Source organism: Myiozetetes cayanensis, unplaced genomic scaffold (genome assembly GCF_022539395.1).
Source record: "Myiozetetes cayanensis isolate MyiCay16 unplaced genomic scaffold, myiCay2020 scf4, whole genome shotgun sequence".
Taxonomy (NCBI): domain Eukaryota; kingdom Metazoa; phylum Chordata; class Aves; order Passeriformes; family Tyrannidae; genus Myiozetetes; species Myiozetetes cayanensis.
In genome coordinates, this window is record NW_026087631.1 from 39,727,567 (window position 1) to 39,737,195 (window position 9,629).

The window sequence follows — 9,629 nt, forward strand, 5'->3', positions numbered from 1 at the left end:
GAGGGTGTCCTTTTCCAGTCAGGGAACCAAGTGTGTTTGGTGTTGGGTCTGCCCACCATTGTTTCATTGTCCCAGGCTTGGTGAGCATTTTGCATGTAAATCACCCTTGCTTTGTACACTTTTGTTATTTTTGTTATAGCAACTATATTACTGTTATTGTTGGTGTTACCGTTTGTTTTCTTATCTCATTACTGTTTCCAGTGGAGCCCCTGGTGGTCTAGTGGTTAAGGGCGCGGCGCTTTCACTGCCGAGCCCTGGGTTCGATTCCCGGTCAGGGCCACTCCCGGGCAGATGGAGCTGGTTAGCCCTTAAAGGCAACCCACCTACGTCCTAAGGACCTCGCTGCCACCGTCCAAGCTTGCTTGGCCCCGGCAGATGAACCTTAGGATTAAAGGGTGGGCTCAGTTCCGCGCACACTGTGTCTCACCTAAAAAATCCAATGCGCAGGCTGGAAGGTGTAAAGACCTTCCCCAGATCTTTCCTCATGAAGACTGGCCATTATTATTACCGTTTCCAGTAAAACTGTTCTTATCTCAACCAATGATTTTTGTCTTCTGTGCTTCAAATGTTCGACTCCATCCCCAGCGTGGGAAGAAGGAGGCGAAGAGGCGAGAGTGAGCAATGTCTGGTTTGGAGAGTCTCGGTGGGTGCACTTAATTGGGGAGTATCAATCCTAAACAATGCCACATGATCACCATGAAAGAAACGAACTCAGTTTCAGGTACATGGCTGTAACTGCATCCAGCGATCGTGCAACTGCCTTACTTTCCTCCTGTCCCTGTCCTCTTCCTTGAAGAAGCCATTGCTCACTAGAGATTTTTACAGCCTTGTCCCCAGCCACCCTGACTGCTCCCCACTGCTGGATCACATGTCCCTTGCAAAAGCCCATTCTATGTGTTTTTGTGTTAGCCTTGACGCTTTCCCTGCAGATCTCTGAAGGGAGTGATCTGAAGGTGCTCTGACAGAGAGGGTCTGGTGGCCTTATGACACTCAGATGGCTCCCAACAGGAGCTCACGAGTGCTCTTAAGGTAACAGAAGCTTTTTACCCTTCCTCTGGTAGAGATAAGAGTGGAGCCTCACTCTGACTTGCTTGTGATTTAAGTCAGACATAGCCTTAAGTGAATAACAAGCATGGTCCTTAACTCGATTACAGCTGCTCTAATCAGCAAAGCCGTTAACCTTTGCACTTAGTCTAGGCCGACCTGCATACCTCTGGGCAGTACAGACCTGCTTTATGAGGCTTTTCAAAAGTGACACGTTGTAATCAGTGTGCCTACATCCCCCTGCTGGGGGATGGGGCTGCGTGGGAGAAGATGCAACAGCTGTGGCAGTGGGCAGTGGCACCCGGCTGTTCTGGTGACAGGTACCTCTGCCTTGCTCAGGTCTCACGCAGCAAAGGTAGAACTGGAGCTTCTTAGCTGGCATTAACAGCTCAGCTTTTAAACCTGCCTTCTCCTTCCGTTCAGAATAGCCTACTCTGACATTTACTGACTTGCAGAGCCAGTATGGGACTCCTGTGTCACTACTTGGGTCTTCACTGTGCTACACAGTGCTTCCTGGTAGGGTGCACTGAGAAATGTGAATAACTCACATAGCATACCTTTTATCTGTTTTGTGCAGCTTCTGAACTATCAAGATCAAGGTCACTAAACATCTTGCACTGGGAGAGGAACTCATTCAAAATCTACATAACACCTGAAGAGTTGGTGGCACTGAGGAACTGAGTTCACCTGCCCTTCAGTAATCACTATGTATGTGTGCTACACATTAGCTTGAGTCTTGGTGAAACAATAGCAGTTAACAAATCTGTAGTGGTGAGTCCTTGGCTTACAGTGGGGCTAATTTCTTCATCCACAGCTAGCAAGTCTAAAAACTTCAATCTGCCATGGAGATTTTGTTTGTGTTTTAGACATGCAGAGCCATATTTCAGGATACCCTTGGAGACAAAAATGAGGACATCTATTACACAAAAATTCCTACAGTAAGACAGGATAGAGAAGAGAAGGGAGTTTGAAGTGCTCATAATGAACTTTTTTTAATGTCTTACTCTGTTTTATCTTTTGCCAGGTGCTGAGTGAAAAGACCCAAACTAAATTACTTTTTACATCAGTCAGGATGTACATTTGTTTGGCTGTAGACTCCCAGACAACATAAAGCTTCTTCCCCCTCCTTCCTTCTCCCACCTCAAATGCACTGAGTCTTCCCTAAACACCGGATAAGAACTGGATTAGGAAAATTATATAGCACAATTGCAAGTACAGGCTTGTTTTGACATTTCTTTTATTCAGAGCTCAAGAAACAAGTGTCTTAACATCATTCCTTATGAATCAAAAAAAGTGAACTATATGCCCTGACAGTAGCAATAATACCTTTACACATAGTGATCGATTTTGGTATAAGATGTTAAATTCTTTGAAAATCACTATTTAACATAGACAGTTATTGAGTTAAGAATGACAGTGATATTACCCATAGCGCATCTAACTTATTTATCAGTTGGATTGAATACATTTAGATGGGTACTGGAAGGAAGGCTAGAATTCTAACACCTTGCAGGGCTGACTGCCTATGTGTATTTTATTGTTGTATAAGCTTTACGTCATTTTTACTCTGTTAATTCTCCCACATTTCCATGTGACTAATACATTTTGGAGTTGGGAATTTTGATAATAGACATAAGAGGTTAACTTGTAGTTTCAAAAGAGATCAGTTTCAACTCCCTAATTTTTCCCTGCACCCATAGATCTTGCAAAATAAATCTTTCCATTTCCAGGCCAGCAACCAATAATAAATGCTACAAACACAGGAAGAAGTACCACCATCTAGTTCTCTCCACACAGAGGGTACCTTCTGTTCTATGCTTGTGCTCCCCATGACCACACTAAAGTTCATAGCTCTTTGTCTGCACGGACTTCCTTCAAATAAATTTATTTTGTTGAAGGGAAATCAGTGAAAAGACTGAGACAAAGATACTCAGAAATCACTTCTCCATTTATATATCTGGGGTATGTATATAGGAGGTATATATATATGCCTTTTCTACCACTCGTTTACCCTGTTTTATTTTATTTTTTATTTAATTTTTTTTTCAAGATGAGAATACTGAGAATTTATTATCCTCACTTTAAAATGATGGTGGTTAAAGTTATGACCCTGGATATTAGATGTGACTATGTGAGCTAGTCTTGACCTTCCACATGATACTAAGGTTGATTTATTACCTAACTCATCTTTCCAATATACTTCTATGCAACAACTTTTTCTGCAAGGTACCATATTTCTTGTCAGTGGTGGGTTTTTATTTGTTTTCTAGTTTCTGTTTTCCCAATGATGTTAAGTGCCTGGTTTCTTCCACACTGCCTCAAATCCCATAGTTAAGAGAATCATGTCTGCTTCTTCAAGTCCTTAATACCTTACCTCAGTTGCATCTCTTTATTAACTCTTTGATCTCAGGTATTTAATTTCTCAGTGGCAGTTCTTGGTGGAATGTTTTGCATAATCCTTCAGGAATAGTTCAGAGAGAAAATTAATATTTTCTGGTAGAAAACATTTCTGAAGGGTGAGAAAAGGAAGGCAATCTTGTTACTTGGATATTTTTATAACTGCCTTCCTTTAAGTCCATGACTTTGCACATATGACTGTAGGAATTAGGACCTTCCCTTGTAGCTGTTAACTGGACAGAAACGGCATGTTACTTCCAAAAGGCTAAATCATGTAGTGTAACACTCACACCTTGACAATATTAAACAGGTTCCTTAAACCAAAAGAATTATATTCAAGGTGTCTTTCTTGAGTTGCAGTCTAAGACAATTACTCTTTTCCTTACATGGTAGAGGTCTACTTTTTCAGAATACAGTACTGCTGTTTCAGCTGATATTTCTTTTAATAAATAAAAGGAAGCAAATGAGTAGACGTAAGTGCAACTACCCGAGTAGTTTCAATTTTCAGATAAGCTTATCTCAAGAACCATGGTGTTACATTTTTTAAGAAAATATCATGAAAAGAAAGACATTTTGAACTCATAAGTAACTCCTGTGTGCTTCACTGTATGTAATTATGTTCTGTCAGGTGTTGTGGACCTGTAGATGTCTTAGCCTGCTAAACCTGAAGTGGTGTCATAATGCAGGCCTGAGACATAAAGACAGCATTCCAGAAAATAGTTTTCTTGTGTGTTTTATCTTCATATTTCAGTACAGAAATAAGTGTAAAAAAAATTAATTATCTGTATTCTGTTTTTCTTTTACACATACTTGTAAATTGGAGGCTTTAAGCCACTGTTGCACCTTCCAGCCTTAGGTTGTGGTTTAATATCTGGAATATTGGATTGGCCCCCACATGCGTATTTTTTGGGGAATAGCTTCCACTTCTTGCATGCAGCTCATTCATTTGGATGTAGTCCTAATGACATTTCTGATCTGGTCCAGAGCCCCCAGCTCACAAAAAGGTACAGGAGAGCTAGGAAAAGTAAAACGAAGTGTAGCAAGGGTGATCCTAGGAAGGATGTGGAGAAGGTTTTCATGTGTGGAAAACTTTTTGCTTAGGTGCTTCACTTCATAAAGGAAGGAAAAAGGGAGTGTAAAAGAAATCTGTAACATCGTCTGTGGCTGGAGAAGCAGCTTGTTTAATGTATCTTCTAAAAATGCATCAAATGCAAACAGGAAATAAAGGGCTTCAAAGCAAACAGAATACAATAAAACTGGAAATCCATGATTCAGATTGCAATTACAAGTTTAGTCACGACAGGGAAGAGAAGCTGAAGTACAGAGAGCTATAAAATGACAATGTGCCCAATCAAGGTCAGAGATAAGTAAGAACTGTGGAGTACAAGTGAGCAATTTGGAAAAGTAGCTGTACATTCTTGGGGTTTTATAGTCTTCCTGAGGCATCTGCTATTGGTTACACTTGGAAACAGAATCACTAAATTGGATAGAGCTTTGATCAGATGGGATATGATCATTCTTATGGTCCCCATATGCTGCTATAAGATCTGGCCAGCTGGATATCTGTTGGCTTCATCTTAAGAAGCCAGGAGAAATCTAATAGATCCTTATATTACTGCAGCTACCAAGCTTTACATAGGGACTATGCAATGCCTTTGGTGCAGCCTACTGCAAGGCAGTACATCTCCTGGTTTCAGGGTTGAGGTGTTTCAGTTAAGGAGCACTGTTTTGGGCAGACTTAGTATTGTGGGAACTCTGTGCAGGATGCCCCAAGCTCATCACTGATTTTCACTGTTTACTGGAGCAAAAGACCCACCATCTAGCTATTGTGAGTGCCTTACCACCAGATAATGACTGCAACCAACCAGAAAATACAGTACACATGGCTTCCAGATGAGATTGTTAAAGCTTCTATTTTACAGCTTAGATTAAGAAAGGGCTAGAGAATGGAAAAAAACTAACACAAACCCAGTGCTGAATAACTGAAAATTTCAGAAATCTATCTCTAGGCCAAGTCACCATGTGAAGTTCCAAAGGCCAGTTGCTTTCTCCCTGAAGAAGTACACAACTTACAACCCAACCAAACCCCATCCAAAAAACCCACCACAACCCAATCCCAACCAAACCAAAATAAAATTACCCTCTCCCTCCCCCACAACACCTCCACAAACAAACAAACAAACAACAAACAACAACAACACTGCAAACAAACACACAAACAACAAACCAAACAAAGATGTAATCTTTTTGGATTTCAGTAAAGCTTTTGATACTGTCTCTCACAGAATCCTGCTGGACAAGGTGTGCAGCACATCATGTAGTGGATGAGCAACTGGCTCATGGGTGGAGCACAGAGAATAACAGTGAAGGGGGTGACGTCAGACTGGTGACCTGTCACCAGTGAGGTTCCATCTTGGGCCATGTGCTCTTCAACATCATAAATGACTTGGACACAGGACTGGAAGGGATACTAAGCAGGTTTGCAGATGACCCAAAACTCAGAGGAGCTGCCTCCTAGGCAGAAACTCCCTCGAAGGCAGGGAGGCTCTGCAGAGAGACCTCAACAAATTAGAGGAGTGGGAATCACCAACTAGATGAAGTTCAACAAAGGAATATGCCAAATTCTGCACCTGGGATGGGGCAACCCTGGATGTTCGTACAGACTGGGGAATGAGATGCGGGAAAGCTGTGCCAGGAGAGGGACCTGGGGGTCCTGGTCGATGGCAAGCTGAATATGAGTCAGCAGTTCCCTGGCAGGCAGGAGGGCCAACCGTGTCCTGGGGGGCATCAGGCAAAGCATCACCAGCCAGTCAAGGGAGGGGATTGTCCTGCTCTGCTCTGCACTGGTGTGGCCTCACCTTGAATATTGTGTGCAGTTTTGGGCACCACAATATAAGAAAGATATTAAGCTGTTAGAGAGTGTTCAAAGGAGGGTAGCAAAGATGGTGAAGGGCCTTGAGGGGAAGCTGTGTGAGGAGCGGCTGAGGTCACTTGGTCTGTTCAGTCTGGAGAAGAGGAGACTGAGGGGAGACCTCATTGCAATTTCAACATCCTCATGAGCGGCAGAGGAGGAGCAGACACTGATTTCTTCTCTGTGGTGACCAGTGACAGGATCCAAGGGAATGTCCTGAAGTTGTGTCAGGGCAGATTCAGGCTTGATATTAGAAAAAAGGTCTTCACCCAGGGGGTAGTTGAGCACTATAGCAGGCTCTCCAGGGAAGTGGTCACAGCACCAAGCCTGACAAAGTTCAAGAAGCATTTGGACATTTGCTCTCAGGCACATGGTGTGACTCTTAGGGATGCTCCTGTGCAGGTCCAGGAGCTGGACTCAATGATCTTGATGGAGCTCTTCCACTTTAGGAGATTCTGTGATTCCATGAACATAAAAACAAAACTCCCCCACAAACAAAATATATTATTATTGTTGTTCTCATAATAATGACAATCCTAATTACTATTATTGTTATCATCAGTATTATACTAATAATAACAGTAACAATCAACAATCAAAACTTGCATCATCAACTACTGTACATAAAAAAACATATGGGAAACACACTTTGTAAATATGAGACCCCTGCTCTCAGAGTGAGAGTGTGTACAATCAGTGAATACTGACGGGACCTACGTGTGCCCAAGGAGGGTGAACAAACTCCTGGGTTCCGTGGAAGGGGGAGCTCTGCAGGGACGCCTCCGGCCAATGGAAGGGGGCTCTGCGGGGTCTGCGGTCTGGGGCTATCCCCACGATTCCCACTGGGTGGTGGTAAAACGCTGCAGATGATCTCGCTGCATGCCGCTGTCTGCGAGGTGCGTGTGTCTGCACAGAAAGTAGTTCATGAACAGAAAATGTTTCAGGGTTTTTTTAAATTCTGAAGAACTGGTACATCTTTACAGCCTGCAGTAACACCCTGCTTATCTCCCTGGTGACTGAAGGACCTTGATGTCTACAATAGCTGCCCGCTCTGTACCCAGAGAAACCCCAGTGGTGGAAGATTTCTGGATGCCTACATAGTGTTCTGTAGAAAATAGAATAGCCTGGGTTGGAAGGATCTTAAAGGTCACCTAGTTCCAAACTCCCTGCCGTGGACAGGGACACCTTCCACTAGACCAGGTTGCTCAGAGCTCCATCCAGCCTGGCATTGAACTCTTCCAGGGTTCAGCATCCACAGCTTCTCTGTGCAACCTGTTCCAGTGACTCATCACAGTAAAGAATTTCCTCCTAATATCTAATCTAAACATACTCTTTTTTCAGTTTAAAGCCATTCTCTTTTGCTTTATCGTTATGTTCTTCTAAATAGTCTCTCTATAGCTTTCTTGTAGGTTCCCTTCAGGTACGAGAAAGCTGCAACTAGGTCATCCTGAAGCCTTCTCTTCTCCAAGCTGAACAAGCCCAATTTTCTCATTTTTTCCTTATAGACAAGGTGCTCCAACCCTTATATCATCTTGGTGACCCTCCCCTGGACTCACTCCAAGAGGTCTTTCCTGTGCTGGGGACCCCAGAACTGGATGCAGCACTTCAGGGAGGGTCTCACCAGAACAGAGTAGAGATGGAGAATCATCTCCCCTCATCCTGCTGCTTTTGATACAGCCCAGGATACGTTTGGCTTTCTGGGCTGCAAGTGCCTGTTGCTGGCTCATGTCCAACTTCTGATCCAGCAGCATCTCTAAGTCCTTAGTATGGCTAGAAAATTACCAGTGCAGAAGGGATTTCCAGCTTTCACAACTCATCCCCATGCTCTACCCCAAAGCAGCCAGGAGGGTATGGTGGCTCTTCCTGTGTGAGGAAACAGGCCTTTTAACATGCCAAGGGCTGTATGTGCTGCTATTCTGCCACTGAAGGAGACAGACATAGACACACCTAGGCAGACGTATGCATGCAGATATGGTGCAGCATTTAAAGTGCTGCCTGGCAGAGGCATATACTGTCTCCCATCTCTATAGTTAAAGGATTAGATGAAGTATCTTGTGGGACACATAATAACAAATTATACAAATGCACAGTTTTAGTTTAAATCCTTAACTTTCAGACCTAGGAATGGAAATATGACCAGAAGTTTCATAAACTCTAGAGAGTCAGACGGAGAATTATCCAGATCCAGTTCAAACCATGCAAAGATTTTTTTTTAATCTGTACTTCTCTTGACACAATTGGAATTTCTTAGTAATATTAATCAAAATCTTAAGCTCTAAAGATGTGTAAAACATACTTATACTTTCTCCTTCCTTATCTATTTCTCACAATTTCATCATTCTGGATTCCTCATATCTCCTTGGGAATGTAAGCTTTCATAGCATGCCAAGAAATGGGTTGTTCAGTAGGAACTGGAGTGTGAATACTGTGTGTGTAATAATGCACACATTACTGTGCAAATGTGTCAAACCAAAATAGCACACCAATGGCAATACTGCCTCTCTCTCTAAAAGTTACCATTTGATCTAAGAAATAATGTTAGAAGCATGCAACATATAAATCTACACACAAAGAAAGAGAAAACAGTGAATGTGTGGTCAACATCTATGTTACAAATAAATTTTCTTATGAACAACAAAGTACTTTTACTAGAGTTTCTTGGAAATGCAGTATGGATTTTGTGCCTGAAATTTTACTGGTTTAGCTGTAGACTTTCAGAAGGCCAAGTATATGCCTTTTTGCAAGGTGCAGTGTAACTGGATGCTGATGGCAAATTTTGTTAGCAGCCTGGTTTGTTTCCTGGCTGGCCGTATATAAGTTATTTGCCAAATAAGCACTTTTAAATTATCACATCAGTGGGTTCAGTTGGGCCTAGGGGAAGAATTGTTCTGCCTTTAGTCAAGGTAACATAGTACTGTAAGGTAACTGAAGCGCATGTTTTCTAACTGCTACATCAACTGCATGAGACTGGTCATCACCTTGGGTAAAGAGTACAAGGTCAATGCTGAAATCTACATCAGCTAAGTACCAAAAAGACTGAAGAAGAACACAAGGAGGAGCAATATCTCAGTATCAGGACACACTCCAGGTCCCTGTGAGCTGGACCAGATGTTAAAGACTAAGCTTGTAAATATGAAGCTGGTTCTAGACCAAGAGCATTCTCTTCTCCATATGTTCAGATTGTTATTTATATCCCTGGGATAAAAGGGCTTGTCCCTGTGTGGTAAGTGACACTTTCAGATCAATAGCACAGACTGAACTGTTACCGTTTGAAAGC

General features: G+C 42.5%; 1 non-coding gene across 1 annotated transcript; it reads left to right on the plus strand.

Moving 5' to 3' along the window:
* Nucleotides 1-205: 205 nt before the first annotated feature.
* TRNAE-UUC (transfer RNA glutamic acid (anticodon UUC)) lies at nt 206-279 on the plus strand. The gene has a single exon. It is a non-coding gene; the product is annotated as a tRNA-Glu (tRNA).
* Nucleotides 280-9,629: the final 9,350 nt, after the last annotated feature.